This window comes from Triticum aestivum, chromosome 2B (genome assembly GCF_018294505.1).
Source record: "Triticum aestivum cultivar Chinese Spring chromosome 2B, IWGSC CS RefSeq v2.1, whole genome shotgun sequence".
NCBI lineage: Eukaryota > Viridiplantae > Streptophyta > Magnoliopsida > Poales > Poaceae > Triticum > Triticum aestivum.
The window spans coordinates 106,592,594-106,614,374 of record NC_057798.1 but is presented as its reverse complement, the minus strand read 5'-3'; positions in this window follow the sequence as shown (position 1 = coordinate 106,614,374).

Sequence of the window (21,781 nt, the reverse complement as noted above, 5' to 3'; positions counted from 1 at the left end):
TCATGTGGAGAAGCAAAAACTTAGGTTCAACTGATACTAACCGATAATTGTTTGAAGAAGAAAGGTGGGATGCCTACCGGGGCATCCCCAAGCTTGGATGCTTGAGACTTCTTGAAAATTTTATCTTGGGGTGCCTTGGGCATCCCCAAGCTTGAGCTTTTGTGTCTCCTTAATTCCTTTTGTATCTCGGTTTCCTAAATCTCGAAAGCTTCATCCACACCAAACTCAACAAGAACTCGTGAGATAAGTTAGTATAAACCAATGCAAAAACCTTATCATTTTCTACTGTAACAAATCACTAAAATTATTATTCAACATTGCATACTAAATGTCTCTGCAGATTTAATACTCCTATCCTCAAATAGAATCATTAAACAAGCAAACATATGCAAACAATGCAAACATAACAGCAATCTGCCAAAACAGTATAGTTTGTAAAGAATGCAAGATTCAGCATACTTCCCTAACTCCAACAATTATTATAAAAATAATAAGATGTAGAAGATTTATCATAGCTCGTTATCCAAAAAGTTTCAACATTATATCATTCTCTGACTTTTCTAGGGAGTTTTTGCAACATCGGTAAACTTTCTGTTTTCAAACAGCAACATGTATACTAGCAAAATAAGCATGGTAAAGGCTATCCTTGACATTTTTATTGAAAATATAGATGCAAAACATTATTCTAAATAACATCAAGCAAATACTAATAAAATAAATGACGCTCCAAGCAAAACACATATCGTAGCTCCAAGTAAAGTTACCGATGAACGAAGACGAAAGAGGGGATGCCATCCGGGGCATCCCCAAGCTTAGGCTCTTGGCTGTCCTTGAATATTACCTTGGGGTGCCTTGGTAATACCCAAGCTTAGGATCTTTCCACTCCTTATTCCATAGTCCATCGAAACTTCACCCAAAACTTGAAAACTTCACAACACAAAACTCAACACAAAACTCGTAAGCTCCGTTAGTATAAGAAAATAAATCACCAACTAGGTACTGTTGTGAACTCATTATAAATTCATATTGGTGTAATATCTACTGTATTCCAACTTCTCTATGGTTCATACCCTCCGATACTACTCATAGATTCATCAAATAAGCAAACAACACATAGAAAACAGAATCAGTCAAAAACAGAACAGTCTGTAGTAATCTATATCATTCGAATACTTCTGTAACTACAATAATTATGAAATAAATTGGTGGACCTTAGGAATTTGTCTATTAATCATTTTCAAAAAGAATCAACCTAAAATCGCTCTCTAGTAAAAAAATGTCAGCTAATCTCGTGAGAGCAAAAGTTTCTGGTTTTTTACAGCAAGATCACAAAGACTTCACCCAAGTCTTCCCAAAGGTTCTACTTGGCAAAAACACTAATTAAAACATGAAACCACATATAACCAGAGGCTAGATGAATTAGTTATTACTAAACAGGAAAAAAAGCAATGAACAAAAATAAAATTGGGTTGCCTCCCAACAAGCGCTAACGTTTAACGCCCCTAGCTAGGCATGATGATTTCAATGATGCTCACATAAAAGATAAGAATTGAAACATAAAGAGAGCATCATTAAGACTATGAATAGCACATTTAATTCTAACCCACTTCCTATGCATAGGGATTTTGTGAGCAAACAACTTGTGGGAACAATAATCAATTAGCATAGGAAGGTAAAACAAGCATAGCTTCAAAATTTTCAACACATAGAGAGGAAACTTGATTATATTGCAATTCCTACAAGCATATGTTCCTCCCTCATAATAATTTTCAGTAGCATCATGAATGAATTCAACAATATAACCAGCACCTAAAGCATTCTTTTCATGATCTACAAGCATAGAAAATTTACTACTCTCCACATAAGCAAATTTATTCTTATCAATAGTAGTGGGAGCAAACTCAACAAAATAACCATCATGTGAAGCATAATCCAATTGAAAACTAAAATCATGATGAAAAGTTTCATGGTTATCATTATTCTTAATATCATACAAGTCATCACAATAATCATCATAGATAGCAACTTTGTTCTCATAATCAATTGGAACCTCTTCCGAAATAGTGGATTCATCACTAAATAAAGTCATGACCTCTCCAAATCCACTTTCATAAATATACTCGACATAAATTGGAGGCATGCTTTCATCATAAAAAATATTCTGATCAAAACTTGGGGCACAAAAAATACCATCTTCATCAAACATAGCTTCCCCAAGCTTGTGGCTTTGCATATCATTAGCATCATGGATATTCAAGGAATTCATACTAACAACATTGCAATCATGCTCATCATTCAAAGATTTAGTTCTAAACAATTTAATGCATTCTTCTTCTAGCACTTGAGCAAAAATTTCCTTACCATCATTCTTACGAAAGATATTAAAAAGATGAAGCGTATGAGACAAACTCAATTCCATTTTTTTAGTTTTCTTTTATAAACTAAACTAGTGATAAAACAAGAAAGAAAAAGATTCGGTTACAAGATCTAAAGATATACCTTCAAGCACTCACCTCCCCGGCAACAACGCTAGTAAAGATCTTGATGTCTACTACACAACCTTCTTCTTGTAGACGTTGTTGGGCCTCCAAGTGCAGAGGTTTGTAGGACAGTAGCAAATTTCCCTCAAGTGGATGACCTAAGGTTTATCAATCTGTGGGAGGCGTAGGATGAAGATGGTCTCTCTCAAACAACCCTGCAACCAAATAACAAAGAGTCTCTTGTGTCCCCAACACACCAAATACAATGGTAAATTGTATAGGTGCACTAGTTCGGTGAAGAGATGGTGATACAAGTGCAATATGGATGGTAGATATAGGTTTTTGTAATCTGAAAAATATAAAAACAGCAAGGTAACAAGCGATAAAAGTGAGCGTAAACGGTATTGCAATGGTAGGAAACAAGGCCTAGGGTTCATACTTTCACTATTGCAGGTTCTCTCAACAATAATAACATAATTGGATCATATAGCTATCCCTCAACATGCAACAAAGAGTCACTCCAAAATCACTAATAGTGGAGAGCAAACGAAGAGATTATGGTAGGGTACGAAAACACCTCAAAGTTATCCTTTCTGTTCTATCTATTCAAGAGTCCGTATTAAAATAACATGAAGCTATTATTTCCATTCAATCTATCATAGAGTTCGTACTAGAATAACACCTTAAGACACAATTCAACCAAAACCCTAATGTCACCTAGATACTCCATTGTCACTCAAGTATTCGTGGGCATGATTATACGATATGCATCACACAATCTCCGATTCGTCTATTCAACCAACACAAAGTACTTCAAAGAGTGCCCCAAAGTTTCTACTAGAGAGTCAAGACAAAAACATGTGCCAACCCCTATGCATAGATTCCCAAGGTCACGGAACCTGCAAGTTGATCACCAAAACATACATCAAGTGGATCACGTGAATATCCCATTGTCACCATAGATAAGCACGGCTAGACATACATCAAGTGTTCTCAAATCCTTAAAGACTCAATCCGATAATATAACTTCAAAGGGAAAACTCAATCCATTACAAGAGAGTGAGTGGGGGGGGGGGAGAAACATCATAAGATCCAACTATAATAGCAAAGCTCACGATACATCAAGATTGTATCACCTCAAGAACATGAGAGAGAGAGAGATACATAGCTACTGGTACATACCCTCAGCCCTGAGGGTGAACTACTCCCTCGTCGTCATGGAGAGCGCCGATATGATGAAGATGGCCACCGGTGATGGGTTTCCCCTCCGGCAGGGTGCCGGAACGGGCTCCCGAGAGGTTTTTGGTGGCTACAGAGGCTTGCGGCAGTGGAACTCCCAATCTATTGTGCTCCCCGAAGGTTTTAGGGTATATGGACTTATATAGGCGAAAGAAGTCGGTTAGGGGAGCCATGAGGGGCCCACGAGGGTGGAGGGCATGCCCAGGGGGTGGGGTGCCCTCCTGCCTCGTGGCCTCCTCGAAGCTTCCCTGACTTCAACTCCACGTCTCCTGGATCACGTTCGTTCCAAAAATCACGCTCCCGAAGGTCTCATTCCGTTTGGACTCCATTTAATATTCCTTTTGTTTGAAACACTGAAATAGGCAAGAAAACAACAATATGGGCTGGGCCTCCAGTTAATAGGTTAGTCCAAAAAATAATATAAAAGTGTATAATAAAGCCCATAAACATCCAAAACATATAATATAATAGCATGAATGCTTCATAAAAATTATAGATACGTTGGAGACATATCAGCGACGGCGCCATGGTGGTGGTGATTAGTGCTAGTGGCGTCATTGGCGGCGGTGTGGGCTTCGGCCGACCTTGTGTGCGCGGGTGTTGGCACCGAGGGTGGTGGCGCTGGCCCGGGACTGCCCGTCGGGGTCCTGACATGGATATGGGCTGCTGTAACGCCCGGATAATTAAGCTACAGTAATCCCTGGGGTTAAGTTAATCATTTTGCTAAACAAGTGTTTGATCATCCTTGGTTCTCTCTCATTTCAAATTCCATTTGAATTCAATTTTAAATTATGAGTGAAATTCTAAATTGCTCAAGCATGAAAACTAAAATGTTCATCATGTAGCAAATAATCCTTTGTTAATATTGGTGGTGAACCAACATTTTTGCTAAATGTTTAAGTGGCCTAAACTACTTAAAACAGTGACCTAAGCAATAATTTAAATGCTTTTTAATTTATAAAAATACTAAACTATTATAAAATGATGCCAAAACTAATTATAGCAGTAGTCTAAATTTTAATAATAATTCAGGTTTAAGCTTCGTATTTTATAAAACTGTTTTGCCATTTGAAATCAAAAGAAATCAGAGAAGTTTAAAAAAAAAGGAAAAGCAGAGGGGAGAGAGAGAAAGCCCCCTGCCCCACTTGGGCTTAGGCCCACCCGAGCCAGCTGGCAAAGCTAGGCCGGCCCACGGCCCTCCCTGGTCTCTCTCCCCTCCCTTCCTGTTCTACCGACCCGGCACGCGCGCCGAGCGCACCCTGCCGCACCTGCTTGCCGGTGTCGAGGTGGATAAGCCTCCCCGACGCCTCAGTCCCCTCACCCTGCCACTACCACCTTCCCTCGCCCACTCCACATCTCCCTCTCCCCACCAGATCCCCCTCGCTCTCCAGATCGCCACTCACCCCCTCCTCGCCGAGCGTCGCCATGACCTCGCCGCCGTATGACGCGCGACCACAGTCACCGCTTCGCCTCGCCGACGTGTCCCCTATCGCCGCTGTCCTCGACCACGTCGACAACGACCTCAAACTGAAGCCGGGAGCCACCGCATGCCACAGATCGAGTCATTTCCTTCCGCCTCTAGCTCCGGCGAACTCCGGCGCCCCCAGCTCCTCTGTTGCTCCTAAACCTCTGTTGGGCCACCATGTGCCTCCCCGCCGAGCAGATCCTCCTTTCCCCTCTCTTCGCGCCGTCGTTAGGTCCTCGTAGCTTCCGTTCCACACGCGCCCGAATGCAGCGCCGCGGAGCTCCACTACTAGGGGAAACCTTATACACAGAATCGTACCAGTAGCGCGTCTCAAAAAGAATCACTACTAGTACTTACCACTAGCGCCCAGAAGATAAACGCGCTGCAGCTAAGATTGTAGCAGTAGCGCGCCACGCGAAAGAAGCGCTACTACTATAATTCTCACATTGTTATCCGCAGGCTAGGAATAGTAGCAGCGAGCTCACGGAAAGTGCGTTGCTGCTAATATGGTTGTAGCAGCGTGTTTTGCACGGAAAGCGCTACTAGTAATGAAAATAAAATAAAATAAAAAACATACACAAAAGTAAATGAAAATGAAAGAAATATAAAAAGGGGAAAGGAAAAAAGAAAATGTGAAGGAAAATAAAATAAAAATAAAAAGGAGAAAGGCGTAGCAGCAACGCGCTTTCAGTACAAGTGCTATAGCTAACATATCTGTAGCGCGTTCTGTTGTCCCGCACTATAGCTATTTTAGCTATAGCTAATATAGCAGTAGCACTTTTCCGCGAATGCACTATTGCTATTTTTGACTTAAACGCGCGGTTCTTCTTACCCCCGACCACTTCCTCCAAATCCCACCTCGAACTGATGTCGCCGCCATTGTCGCCCTACATCACCGTCGGCCGCCGCGCGCTCTCCCGTCACCCTCCACTGCCCTCGACCCTGACCCCGACCCTGACCCCGACCTCGACCTCGACGCCGACGCCGACCCCGACCCCGACGTCGACCTCGACACCGAGCCCGACCCCGGACGACCTCGACGCCGCGTGCCCCTCGCTCAGCCGCTCCCTAACTCCGCCGGCGCCCGAGGTGAGCACGCGTACACCTCCTCCTCCTCCTCCTCCTCCTCCTCTACCCCTGCCTATCTACTTATCTAGGGTTCCTAGGGTTCATCAAATTTTAGGGTTCATCAAATTAGCTACTACTTGTAGATGCTTAATTAGTTATATAGTTGTTGTGCACCCAATGTAGTTAAGTAAATATAATTGTAAACAAGATGTTAATTACGGCAGTAGTTGTAGATGCTTAAGGAGTTTTTAGGACAAATTCCAATGGTTCATCAATGGTGCTTAAGTAGTTGTAGATGGTTAAGTACCTAGCAAGGGTTCATCTAATTATTTAGTACTTGTAGATGCTTAAGAACTAGGGCAGTAGGGTTTAACTAGATTGTAATTAGGGCAGTAGTGTTTAGTTTAGAGAAAAAATTCAATATAGTTTTTTTACTGTTTTAGTAAGTGTTTAATAGAATTAGTAAGAAAATTAATAGAACTAGTTGAACTAGTTTATTTTTAGTAATAACTAGCTGAATTAATAGCACTAGTTTATTTTTATTAAGAAAATTATTAGAACTAGTTGAACTATGTTTATTTTTAGTAAGAACTAGTTGAATTAATAGAACTAGCTTTTTTAGTAAGAAAATTAATAGAACTAGTTGAACTAGTTTACTTTTATTTATAGTAAGTGCTTAGTTGAACTAATACAACTATTTTATTTTTAGTAAGAAAATTAATAGAACTAGTTTACTTTTTTAGTTAAAGCAGTTATCCCCGCAGCGACGTCGACGATGCCTGTCCCGCATCCTCGTCGTCGACTCGGCGGAGGAGGCCTTCTTGATCAGAGGGGCCATGTCTGGGACTAGGCTCCACCGGGCTGGTACTGGGATGTGCTACCTTCTGGGAGGCGCAACTTGGTGAGGAGCCAGCCCGTCATTGAACCGAACCTTCTTTGGTGGCGGTCGCGTGGGCCAGTGACGGTGCGGAGGCTTGAGGACCCCGTGGAGGTGCTACGTTACCGTGTCAGCGAGGAGGACAAGCATGTCCGTCGCTACATGGTTGCGTTGGAGGGCAGGTTCTCCAATACCTGGCAGGTTCTTTAGGTATCTCACTCGAGCTATGATCCTGTGATGGTTCCTTCTATTTGGGTGTCCACTGCCCGGGCGAATACCCGTCGTTCACTAGGGTTTTAGATGTATTAGTGAGGTTATATGTATGATACTATTCAAGATGTATTAGTGATAATATTCAATGATGTACGGACACAAGACATGATTTAGTTTTGCTTATTGAATGCATGCTAATTTGAATACTAATTTATTGTATGATTTAGTTTTGCTTATTGAATGCTCAAATTGAAGGACTACTCCTATTTTGAATGCTCAAATTGGAGAGCACTGTTTTGAATACTATTTTGTTTTTGTAACCAAATCTCCATGTCGTCGTCGCCGTCATCCCCGTCACAGACCTCCTTCGACCTCGAGGTGAGACTAGCCAAATCTCCATCTTCCTGTTTACTAGTAGTAGTTCTAAACCCTGGAGTAGAAAATCTGCTTAGATGTTGAACAGGGTTGATTTGTTTGTACCCGTTGTATAGATTTAGTAATTGATCTACTTGGTTACAAAATCATGGAGCTATTCTTGACGCCTTGTTGTACCAATGTGTATCCTTCCAGTGTTATGTTAATCAAATTATAAGGTGATTACTTCAGTACATTGGGTTGAAAAAATTCTAGGATACTAGAACATGCTTTCTTGCGATGCTTGAAAAATAATCAATTGGCTAAAATACTAGAACACTTGATTGACATGTTTCCATTTAAGGTCTTATTAGGACCAAGGATTAGTCTAGTGTTCTCTTGTTTCATATCTTTGTATCTCCAAACGCCAAGTTTTCTTGCATTCTAACTGCTCCATAAGCTGGTAAGAAAACAAAGGTCGCATTTCATCTCCACGCATATGGATTTTTCTGCAGAATGATGCCCCTGTAGACCTAGACAAGTATGCAATTTTTGTTCTTTGTGAATGACTTGCGCATTATCCATAAATTGAGGGGTGTGCTGAATGAATGTGTTGTTACCTTGCTGCTTGCTAAATGTTTCACATCTCTCCTCTCTGTGTTCGGTCCCATGTTGTTCTAGGCCGATTCATTCTTTTCTTCTATCTCTTTCCGATTTTCCTTGCCTGATGCATGTGATTTCCTTGGTAGGTGCACGCTTCTCTGATGGATGGGTTTGGTTTGTCTTAGGACCTGACGGAGGAGAACAAGGACCACTTACGCCCCCTTGATGGCCATCCCCCGCGGCCTCTTCTCTTGTTTTCATCAGCACCAAGAACGACCCAGCCAGCCCATCAACCAAAGCAAAGGTAACCTCTTCATCCCCAATCCCCACAAAGTATTTCATCTTCCTACCTTACCCACCCTGGGAGTGGGAGCTGTAGCATTCTAATTTAGGATCACCATCACAGTATATATATTGTGGATACAAATGATGCGTTCTTTGTCTTGTCATGTAGTATGACATTTTTTCTGCTTTCTCTTGTTCTGATTTAAATGTGTCCAGATCCTCTAGTCAGAAGCAGAAGAGTTTTTTTGCTTCATCACACAACCACTTATCCAAGTGAGGTCCCTATTTCTTATCTTCTCTTCATAGTATAGAATGATAGGAAAGGATGTAATCTCAAAGAAATATATTTCAAACCATAACGTTCTTCAGTCCAAACAAAACAAGATTTGCAGCGTCCCAGTAGCAAAATTCCAACATGCACTAGCCAAACAAAAAAGTGTGTCCAAAGCTAAGATAACAACAGAGGAGTTCAAGGATTATAATTATAACCTATTGAATGTATGCACTGGTAGTTGATGTAGTTTCAAGCAACAAGCATGGAGCTCTTTCTTCTCTCTGTAATGTCACGTATATACCTGACAAAGCCGATTCGCCTTGGGCTCTCTGTCATTGATATGTTGAATGGTGCAACCCAAATTATGTAGAGATAACTCCAGTCCCCACTGTAATGTTAGGCCTTTTGGGCTTCAAACTGGTTAATTTGGTTCTATTAAACCAAAGTGCAGTAGGAAACCTCACTGTTAGTTTTGAAATTGCATACTGAATTCGGATCACGTTGATTTTATTTTACCAGTTTGGTTTCATTCAACTTGTTTTTCCTTTCTCTTTCAATCTTTCCAATTTGAACGTGCTCAGATCCTTGATTCAGAAGGTAGGATTTATTAATTTGATTGAAATTGCACTTTCTTCAGTTTATAAGAACCTTCTGTTTTTATCTCATGGTAAGTGCTTGCTACCTCATTGACGTTGATGTTGACAATTAGTGCTCCGGTTTAGCTGCCCCTATACTAGTGCTAGATGCAAGTTGCTAATTGAAATTTGAAACTTCTCTTCAGTTTAAGAGCCCTCCATTTTTATCTCATGATGATAAGTTGCACATTAAATCTTGCTTGCTACCATACCGATATTGAAAAGTGTTCTTGTTCAGCCCATATATACTAGTGCTAGACTAGACATTAATAATCCTGGAGTGTTACCTGACTGATGTTGCCAAGAGTTTTGATTCAGCCCATCATAAAGTGTTAGATTTCATCACACCAAACTCGAATGCTAAACTGCTCTTCAGTTTAAAAACATTCTGTTTTTATGTGCTATAAGTTGCACACCGAATCCTCCTTCTACATGACTGATGTTGAGAAGTGCTGTTGTGCAGTCCATATGCCAGTTTTGTCACATGACCGGATTCGCTGCTCTCCTTGTCGCGTGACCCATCCAAGCACGGCTAACTCTAGCTGCTACCGCATACGTTGGCGCCTCAAGGAGATCTTCCCCGACGTGCTTGGTGAGGTGACGCCCCCTGGCCACTCCACCGCGGGGATGGAAATGATTCGGCCTCGGCTATAGATATCAAAGGTGCTTCTCTTATTCCACTTCCTCTGGGCGTATATATAGCTAGCTATGCACATGGTGAACATGACCTTTGCTGCCATGGCCACTTTAGTTAGGTTTCCACTTGATGGCCTCAACTGGTTCTTGGTAAATGATGTGCTAACTGCTAATGGTGGTTGTTAAATTGCTCGGTTTTGACTATGGCTTGTTAGGTCGAAGCTAGCTACGTACCTTGTGGTGGTAAATAATTATAAGTGGTACATCTCACCATATGCATCACTGATGAAACGAGTGGTCGTTACTAGGGTACACACGAGCAATAACATTGTTTTAACCCTACTGTTTGCTTTGGCAAGAGAGTACTACAATATCTACCCTTTGTGTCCGTGCATGCTAGTGCTCAGTCAGGTTGCACTTGAGATGAGGCAGTCGAGTCAAACCTTACCAAGCTTAGTAGTGTCTGCTACACACAGTACCAAGCAGCGGTCCTTCTTTCGGTCCCTATTTCCAACTTGTTTGACAAACCTTACCTGTGTGACTGCAGGTTTTCAACTTATCCCTGTGTCCAACTTTGTTTTTTATCCAGTAGGAATGGAAGTTGTCGAAGATTGAGGTGTTGTGTTATTCTAGAGAAAGACACATTTTTCAGTACTAGTCTCTATGTTTTTCGGTGCTTAAAACTGACTCTTTGCTTTGCCGAAAGAGTACTATAATCTTCCCCCTTTGTGACCTTGCTAGTAGTAGTAGTACATCTTCAGTCAGGTTGGACCTTGGAGGCAGACTTGAGATGAGGTAGTTGCGTCAAACCTTGCTGAACTTAGCAGTGTCCTTCTCTCGATCCCTTTTTCCAATTTGCTTGACTGCAAATTCTGACTTGTGTTGTCTCATATATCATGTTGTTATTTTTTCCAGTAGGAATATAAGTTGAAAAAATTAAGGTGTTGTGTTGTTCACAAGAAAGGTGCTTTTTTAGTACTAGTCTCTATTTTTGCTTGTGTTGGGATGATTCATGGAATGTTCTCTCCCATGTGTTGTGTGCCCACCCCATTGAGCCTTAGTGAATCTCATGCTGGCATCGAGCAATGCCAATTTCCAGCATTTCGGATTTGTTGGTGATCGGCCTGTGGTGATTTTGTTATAATAGTTGGTGTCATGGATTAGTGGATTACAGTATGTCCTAGATAGAGTAAGTGGTAGCGGCAGCACAAGTCGGCACTAAATGATGCATGCAGAACCTTTAAACGAGACACTTGTGCAAGAGTAACATCAGGCAATTTGTAATATTTGTTTTTTGAATTCGTCAAATGAATGATCGCTGTTAGTGTACATATAGCAGTGTTTAAAGCTGACTGTTTGCTTTGCTGGCAAAGTACTACAATCTCCATGCTTTTTGTCCGTACTAGTAGTAGTAGTACAACTTAGTCAGGTCAGACCTTGGAGGCAAACTTGATATGAGGCATTTGAGTCAAAGTCGACTTCCTCTGGATTTAAATGGTAGAACAGGTCTCTGGAACGAATGAACAAGTTGTCCAAGGGTTCAGTTCACTATGCTGCAAACATGTAAAAGGCTTATTTTTGTGTATTCAAAAATATATTTTCTTGTATTTTTTTTACCCTGAAGCATCCCAATTTTTGTGAGATTGTGGCCTCTCTATTTCTTGTGGATATCTTTTTCTGTCGTCTTCTGTTCGTTTAGAATGACGTATTCTACCAACAATCATATAAAGCTATTCATGTAGAACGCCATTTTGTTCCGCTGGCTTCCCCCGGCTTCTTCTTAGAAAATTTCTTCTGTCGTTGGTGTGAATCCAAGTAATCCTTACAGTACGTCCCTGGTGGAGTAAGGGGTCCTAGATAGGTTCGCAGGTAAAAGCGACATGAGCGACTTGAGCATTCTGATCTATTAGCATTACCAAATGCAAACAGGATATGATCTTTCTTATACACATGTAATGTGAGTTTTCATTTAGCACTAATGACACAATCATCAGTACCTTTGAATGGAGCTCTCGGCTCCATGCCCCCATTCAAAGAATTAATAGTAGCATCTATTATGCATGCTATCACCACTACGAGCAACAAATTGTTGGTTTGTGTGCTTTGTGCACTCCCTATTTGAGAAATCAATCTCAGTTTAATTTTTTCTAGCTGGTGCACGCTGTATAATTCAGAATTACTTGCATTAGATTCCAAAAAGTAAGCTGTCCAAGAGTTCTTTCACCATGCTGCAAACATGTAGAATGCTTATTTTTGTGTATTCAACAATATACTTTGTTTCACTGTTGGTTTTACCCTGAAGCATCCCAGTTTTGTGAGAACAGGATGTCTCTATTTCTTGTAGATATCTGTTTCAGCTGTCTTTTTTTCACTTAGAACACCATTTTCTTTCTATCAACAATCATATCAAGTTATTATGCATAGCATTTGAGCTTTGGTCATTTGAGCTGTTGTGTTAATAGCGGGGTGCTATCTAATCGGCAAATCTTACCTGCACGACTGCACCACTCCTTCTATTGGTCTCATATATCATGTTGTTCTTTTATCCAATAGGAATGGATGTTGACGAAGATTAAGGTGTTGTGTTGTTCTAGAGAAAGACATTTCCCACGTGGAATCTCATGTCTAGTGTGCCCACGGCCATCTAGCCTTGGTGAATCTCATGCTGGCCATCGAGCCATGCCTAGTGTTTCGGGTTTGTTGGTGATGGGCATGTGGTAATTCTGTTATCATAATTAGTTTCACTGATTAGTCGTGATGTGCTTACAAGCATTAGAGTGGTTAAGTCCAGTCTAGTGAATATGGGTTGTAATGGTCTAGATCATGTGCTTGCTCAATTTGCTTAGACGGGAGATGAAACCGCGGTTTTGTAGCTTGATGCATGCCTCTGTATTGCAGAACAACTCGCAAATGATTGTAAAGATATTGTTAATACTTGAGGCCTATTAGAAGCTTATTTTTGGAGAGTTAACTATCTTGGCTCAGTTTACACTCCATATTTGCTCACATTATTTCCTTTTTTGTTGCTTATTTAACTGTATTGGTCAGTTTCATGCACTATACTTGAGTCCTAGTTGTAGATGACAGTTTTAGTATAAAGGGATTGTTTAAGTATGTAGCCGAAATATTGATCGTAAGGAAAGGATGCTTTGTAACTTATCACCTGTCCTTGAACGTATCTCTTTCAGATCAACCCAGATTCTACAAAAATGTTGCAATACTCGTGGAATGGCTAATGCGATGCTTGCGAAGTGGGAGGAATCTGCTCCTGATCTGAATGACGCATCAAACATTGACTACAATGATGAGATCAATGTTGTGCTCAAGAAGGTAGAATATTCCTAGAGAGATCTCTTTTCTCTATGTATACGCAACACAACGCTCATGTGGTCCTTATGTTGTAATCTTGCAGGTCAAGTTGGAGGTGCTCCTGGTAATGGTTAGATGGGTGACATCCTGAATGTAAGTGCTTGCCCTGTGTGTACCTTACTTCCCTGTGTTCCTTGTACCCACCTCTTGATACTGGAGAAACCTGCTTTATATAGTGGTTTTTTATTTTTATTTTCAACAGGACCCTGACATGATCGCAACATTCGATGACCCAGAGGTTATGTCGCCCTTCAAGATGGTACAATTTTCCACTGAAATAGTTCTCAAGTCCCCATTTCTTTATAGTATGTTTTCCTGTCATAATTGATCTTCCTGGTCAAGTCCTGGTGCTGGAAAACTATTGACTGAATGTAATTTTCCCTTCAATAGTGGCAGTAGTCATAAGTGCAACCTATTTCTTTCTAAAGCCTCCAAGTGCACTTTTGTTATCAAGAAGAGAAAAACTCTCTGGTTAAGTGTTGGTAGTATCTTTTTGCCCATCTGTAGGTGGATGGGTGTTGGCTTATTTGATGAGTATCTAATGCTTGCTTATGTTAGTAGTAGTGATTTTCTGGCATCTGACAAAATTAGGGATACAGATTGGTTGATGATGGTCGACTATTTTATCGATATGATGTTATGATATGCCATGTTTATGTTTTTGGTTGAAAAGATAAGACGGACAGCTGTTGAATGCTTTTAGGCTTGGAATTATTTGCATTATGATTTTGCCTCTAAATTATTTGGAACCTTTAACGATACCCTCCGACCCTCCTTAGTAGTTCAACTAAATGAACTAAAGTTTCAGAATTTTCCTCACTTCTGAAAATTTAGTCCATTTGGTTGTACTAAGGAGGGTCGGAGGGTACCCTCAAGGTTTCAAATTTGCATCCCTGAAATGTCACCGGATACTTCTTTTGTTTGCTGCATGGCTCTTGTAGTTAAATTGGGTTGTTAGGTTTGCAGAGATTTTCTTGTCTTGTTGAGAACCCACGTAAGTAATTGATGACAAGAGACATTCACTGGTGGAAAAAAGGCCTTTGGTCGCGGTTCGCAACTGCCATTAGTCGCGGTTGCGCAACCGCGACCAAATAAGCGCGACTAAAGCCCCCCACCTTTAGCCGCGGCTGCTTAAGAACCGCGACTAACGGCCCGTCCACGTGGGCGCCAGGCGGCCGTCGGGGCGGAGGACCTTTAGTCGCGGTTCTTCTGGCCAACCGCGACTAAAGGTCGCCACAGGTTTAGGGTTTTAGCCCCCCCCCCTAAACCTGTTTTCTGTTTAATTTGTATTGTTTTATTTCTTTTGTGCTTTATTTTAATTTTGAAGGAGTTTCATATATTCTACGGTACTACATACATGCATATGAATGTACAATTTCAAATAAATTTGAAATTAGAACCAAAAAGAATTCAAGAGGAATATACAATATATATTCAATATCATCGGATGACCATATACAATTTTGAACAAGTTTCCATACATGATTTAATGCATATAAAGTTCTACGTCCTCGTAATAGTGTTCTCCTTTAGGATGGAGGACTTCCCTGCTGAACCATCCAGCTAGTTCCTCTTGAAGTGGTCGGAAGCGAGCTTCTGGACTAAGCATCCACCGGAGGTTATTCCTCTGAGCATTGGTATCACTCGGAACCCGCTCAGAGGTGTATCTCCGGATCATCTCACAGACATAGTATCCACATAGATTGGTCTCCGGTGGCTGAATATCCCCAGCATTCTTAGCCTTTAACATTTTGAATTCTAGCTCTTTTTTGAATTCACCGACCTTTGTATCTACGAACCGTCTCCAAACCCTACGAGGCAAAGAAAATTAAATGAACAAGAGAGTTATTAGTTACTTGATATTAGGAAATGAACGAAATAGGCCGATCGATATAGAGCGCAAATGAATGAAAATAATTACTTCTGCAGCATTCTTCTCATGCCGCCCCAAAGCTTTGGATCCATATTCACAGAGTCGTGGACGAGACATTCTGAGGTGTTAACTTTAATTACTAGCAGAATCCAGTGGAACCTGCGGACACGATACATGCACAGTACGTCATGCATAACTCATCGATTAGCCGGCCACATACCATGCATGGAGTAAACAAAAGAGAATGTGCTCAAGACAGAAACACTCACTCAAAATGGTAAGGAAATAGAATATCACTTTTGAGTTCCTGCTTTGTAAGAAACTGCCACAGGTCTGCCTCCACGTCGGCGGGGTGACGCTCCAACACATGTCCATTAACGATGTGTGGGTCAATGAACCCAACATCATGGATGTTCCTTACTCTGCATTCCTTAATCTTCATTCTGCATGTATAATAGCGGACACAACAATATAGTTAGGACATATATATAGTGCAGGCAATATGAACGAGATGGGGTAGAAATTAATAAATCACTTACAGAACGTAGCAACTGATGATAGATTTATCGAGCTCGCGCAGATTGAAAAGCTGGAACAATTCACTCAGTTCAATTTGTACATAGTAATGTTTGAAGTGATGCTCATGTCTAACTTCCGCATAAATATATTCTTTGGCGTTTTTATTTTTTATGTAACCCTTGTACCATTTCAGCAGACCTTTCATTTGTGGAGGTAGATCCTTTTCCTGCGCAGGCTCGACGAGAGGCCCATTCTTGACATATGTAATTACTACCTCCTTCACTGGCGCCTCATCAAGGCCTAACAGTTCACGAAGAGTAATACCTAAGTTGGCCGCTTGTTCTCTGGCACTCGTTACAGTCAATCCCTGTGCTGCCGCAGCTTGTATGATCTCGGGGGCATCCGGACAGAAGGCTTCCACTATAAGCGGGGCAATCGATTGTTTACTTTGTTCCCCGAGCTGGGCAACTTGTTTCCCGCTTTTTTTACTTTCGGCCTTCTCCCGCTCTTTGTTCTCCTTGAACATGAGTGCCTGCCTGCGAAGTTCACGTGCATAGTCGTTAGGCAGATTCTTCGCGGCTTGGGACGGTGTGCTCAAAAATGACTTAGCCCACTTCTTTTGCTCATCAGAAAATACTGGCTTGGGCTCGGGCTCTCTTTTCTTCTTGCAGTCCGCCTTCCATTTCTCCAAATCAGCAGCCGCGGCCGCGTCGACTTCCTCGGCACTACGTTCCCAAGGCCTTGTGGGGAGAGGCTTCAGTGATGGCTCCGGTACCTTTGTGGTCTTAGGTACATAAGGGTCCGGGTTAATAATCCAGGACTGCTTCTGCTTCTTTGCCGGAGGTGGATTGGGGGGCGGCGTCTGATCACCCGCCGGACGAGGACTGGGGGGCGGCGGCTGATCACCCGCCGGACGTTGTGGACTGGGGGGCGGCGTCGGCTGACGTGACGGAGGTGTAGGTGAACCGCCACCACCACCACCACCACCACCACCGCCACCGCCACCACCACCACCGTAGGGGGGTGGACTTGTTGTCCTTGGCGCCTCGCCTGGAAACTTGATAAACTTCTTTTGCCATAGAATGAAATGGCGCTTGACATCTCCAAGTCTTTTCTCCCCTTCAGGTGTAGCAATGTCAATCTCCAGGTCCTCAAACCCTTGGACTATGTCCTCCACCGTGACACGAGCATAGCCATCTTGAATGGGGTTGTTGTGGTGGAGTGCTCCAGGTAAACATGGTAAAGCACTGCCGATGGCTACCTTCATGGACATGTTCCCGATAGGATAATACAGATGACATTCTTTCATCTCCTTTATATCGTCCACGGGGTAGCGAGGAGGCTCCGGTGAAGTAATTTCGACCACCAGAGGCTCCGGTGCAGTAATTTCGACCACCAGAGGCTCCGGTGCAGTAATTTCGATCGTCGGTGCATCTGCACCAGCCGGTGGGGCCTCCGTGGAAGCCACGCTGCTTCTCCGCTGCTGGCTTCCGAGATCCGCTGGATGATCTTCATGCTGCACCCGAGCTGCATCTCTTTCGGCTACTAGTACACTCATGGTTTTCTTCATCACATCCATTTCCGATGCCAACCGCGCCACAACATCTGCTTCCCGATCCATCTTTCTCTTACGGCTTCTGTAACCGTACGGGTCATCGTTCTGGGGGAACCCTATTTTCCACGGAATGTGCCCCATGCCTCGTACACGTCCTCCGTGTTCAGGTTTCGCGAGGGCTTTTGTCAGCGCATCGTTCTCTCTGTTGAACTTGATCTTCCCCTGTTGAGCATCCCTCATTGCGTTAATAAGGGCTTGGGTGGGTTTAATTAATTTGCCCCGGTAAACACACTCCCCTGTCTCCGGGTTCAGCGTTCCCCCATGCCCGTACCACCAGCTTTTGGCCCTTGGGTCCCATCCCTCCGTACCTGGACGGATTCCTCGCGCCCTCAGCTCGTTCTCCATCTTCTCCAACCTAGGCACCCAAATGCGATACCCTCCTGGCCCCATAACATGATTGTACTCCTTCTTAGCCGCATTTTCCTTATTTTTTTTCGATATTTGAATGAACTGCTCCGATTTCTTTTGCTTCACAAATTCTGGCCAATCATGTTTCAGTTTCTCATATTGTCCTTTGAAATCCGGAGTCTTGTTCTGCTTGACAAAGTCATGGGCTAGATTTTGCTTGAATTTCCGGAATGCGTCGGCCATCTTATGAAGAGCGAACTGTTTGACTAGCCTCCTCCTCTCCTTGTTTTCCTCAATCTTGTTACCCTCCTCATCGAATTTGTTGTATTCCGGAGGTAGAACGAAATGTTCCATAAGCTTCTTGAAGCAATCTTTTTTTGTTCTCTTATCGACAAAAGTGAAACCATCAATTCGTGCCTTCTTTGGCTCATTCCACTCCTGGACGGTGATCGAGACGTTGTCTCTAACAATGGCTCCGCATTGGCTGACAAACTTGGTGGCGTTCTTGCGGGGCTCCAGCGGCCTGCCGGTTGCACTGTCGACAACCTCGATGGTGCATGTTTCTCCTTGTTTCATCGTCTTGGTTGCGCCACGCTTTGACGACGTACTCGATTGTTTCGACGATCCGGCCGAGGGCTAAAATAAGAAAGAGTCGCGCGCGTTAGTACACACATATTTATTCAAATCAGTTAGTTTGTATCACCAGAGGCTCAATGTATATATATACCTCGGCGCCGGAGGTGGTTGCTACTTCCATTTGAAGATCGTCATTTATCGACGTTTGTTCGGCATCATCTTGCTGACAGCGCCCTTCATCTTCACCGTCAAGGTTCAGATAAGAAGAGATATCATCTTCTTCTTCTCCGGTCGGCACATATAGAATATCGCCGTTTATGATGCCGAACATATGTGCTTCACCGTCCGGATCATAGTTGTCCATAATCGGGTCAGCTCTATCGTCCGCCATTATGTCAGTCCTGAAAACATGTAGTAAAAACAAATTAATTAAGTGAAGAAGGGGGGCAGTGGCGGTGGCGTTGGCGAAAGGGCGGTGGCAAAAGGAGGGGGCGAGGAAGGGGTGGGAGAGGGTGTCGCGGTAGAGCGCGAGACGGGGCGGCAGACGACGGCGTCACGGAGAGGGAGGCGAGGACAACACATTTATAACCCTCGCCGTCCCCTCTCGATCCCTAAAAAAACACCGCGCGCATCGCCGCCCCCCTCGCCGCCCCCTCTCCGTATATACGTTTTTTTGTTAATTATCAAATTTTACGGTTTTTTTTGTTAATTATCAAGTTTTAAGTTATTTACCGTTTTTGTTAAACTAAGTTATTTACCGTTTTTGTTAATTATCAAATTTTACCGTTTTTTTGTTAATTAACTAGTTAAAAAATTCTCTCTCTCTCTCTCTCTCTCTCTCTCTCTGCTCTCTCTCTCTCTCTCTCTCTCTCTCTCTGCTCTCTGCTCTCTCTCTCTCTCTGCTCTCTCTCTCTCTCTCTCTCTCGATCATCGCTCTGTAGAGCAGTTGAGGGCGGCGAGGCCGGCGGCCCGAGGATGGATTGGGGGGCGGCGTTGAGGGCGGCGAGGCCGGCCGCCGGCGTTGAGGGCAGCGAGGCGGCGCGGTGGGCGAGGGAGGCCGGCGGGCGGCGTACTAGGGCGAAAGGGGGCGACGGGCGCCATACGTGGGCGAGAGGGGGCGGCGGGCGACGGCGGGCGGCGTCGAGGGCGCGGGCGACGGCGGGCGGCGTCGAGGGCGAGGTCGACGGCGGGCGGCGTCGAGGGCGAGGGCGGCAGGCCTTCGGCGCGGCAGAGAACGAGCAGAGAAATGGAGGCGACGGGTCGGGCAGTTGTATTTATAGCCCCCCCCCCCCTTTAGTCGCGGTTGGGGAGGCGACCCGCGACTAAAGGGCCTTTAGTCGCGGCTGGGGAGGCGACCCGCAACTAAAGGGTAACCTTTAGTCGCGGTTGGGGAGGCGACCCGCGACTAAAGGACTTTTTTGGCGGGTTTTTCGTTCCCGCGCGCAACCACCTTTAGTCGCGGTTGGGCAGGCCAACCGCGACTGAAGGTATTTTCCAAATACTTTTTCTTTTTGAAAATCTTAAAAATACAAATAATATATCAAAAAATTCAGAAAAATATAACTAATTCAATTCAATATGTTAAAAACACAAATACTATATCAAAAAATTCAGAAAAAAAAAACTAATTCAATTCAAAATTCTAAAAATACAAATAATATATCAAAAAATTAAGAAAAATAAAACTAATTCAATTCAAAATGTTAAAAATACAAATAATATATCAAAAAATTCAGAAAAATAAAACTAATTCAATGCAAAATTCTAAAAATACAAATAATATATCAAAAAATTCAGAAAAATAAAACTAATTCAATTCAAAATTCTAAAAATACAAATAATATATCAAAAAATTAAGAAAAATAAAAATAATTCAATTCAAAATGTTAAAAATACAAATAATATATCAAAAAATTCAGAAAAATAAAACTAATTAAATTCAAAATTCTAAAAATACAAATAATATATCAAAAAATTCAGAAAAATAAAACTAATTCAATTCAAAATTCTAAAAATACAAATAATATATCAAAAAATTAAGAAAAATAAAACTAATTCAATTCAAAATGTTAAAAATACAAATAATATATCAAAAAATTCAGAAAAATAAAACTAATTCAATTCAAAATTCTAAAAATACAAATAATATATCAAAAAATTCAGAAAAATAAAACTAATTCAATTCAAAATTCTAAAAATACAAATAATATATCAAAAAATTAAGAAAAATAAAACTAATTCAATTCAAAATAATATACCAGAGGCCGGTCGTCGGCTATGGTGGTACGGCCGGACTCTGCAGAGCGTCATGGACTACAGCACTCCAAATTTCATGTATCATTCGAAAATGGACACCAAACACATCACGGGTAATATAATTCACATGATCCATTCAACAAAGTTTGGTACAATAAATTATTACACATCATTTCTTCCCTTGTGTCCCTGCTTGCTTACGATTGTGCCGTATCCATGGAGCATCCTCATCATTTAACTTAATGCTTGGGTCGGTGTTCACTTTGAAGGGCGGAATTTCAGCAAACATATTATAATCTTCTGACATGTCTGTCTTGTCCTCCACTCCCACGATGTTTCTTTTCCCTGAAAGAACAATGTGGCGCTTTGGATCATCGCATGATGTACTGATCGTTTTCTTATCTTTCCGTTTCCTCGGTTTGCTACTCATGTCCTTCACATAGAAAACCTGAGCGACATCTTTCGCTAGGACGAATGGTTCGTCAAGGTAACCAAGATTGTTGAAATCCACCATTGTCATTCCGTATTGCTGGTCCACCTTTACCCCACCTCCTGTTAGCTTGAACCATTTGCACCGGAACAAAGGGACCTTAAAGGAGGGTCCATAGTCAAGTTCCCATATCTCCTCTATGTAACCATAATATGTGACCTTTTGCCCATTCTCGGTTGCTGCATCAAAGCGGACACCACTATTTTGGTTGGTGCTCTTTTTATCTTGGGCGATCGTGTAAAATGTATTCCCATTTATCTCGTACCCTTGGAAAGTCGTTATAGTCGAAGATGGTGTCTTGGCCAACATGTACAGCTGATCTACAACATCATTGTCATTCATTAAATGTTTTCTCAACCAACTGCCGAAAGTCTCCATGTGGGCCTTCCTAATCCAGGATTCAGGCTTCCCCGGGTTGTCCGAGCATAAAATATTCTTGTATCATTTGTCTTTCAAACGTTGCTGGTCCTGCCGTGCTTCCTTTGTATCATTTGTCTTCCCATACACGCCCAAGAAGCTTAGGAGGTTCACGCAAATATTCTTCGTAACGTGCATCACGTCGATTGCAGAGCGGACATCTAGGACTTTCCAATATTCTAGCTCCCA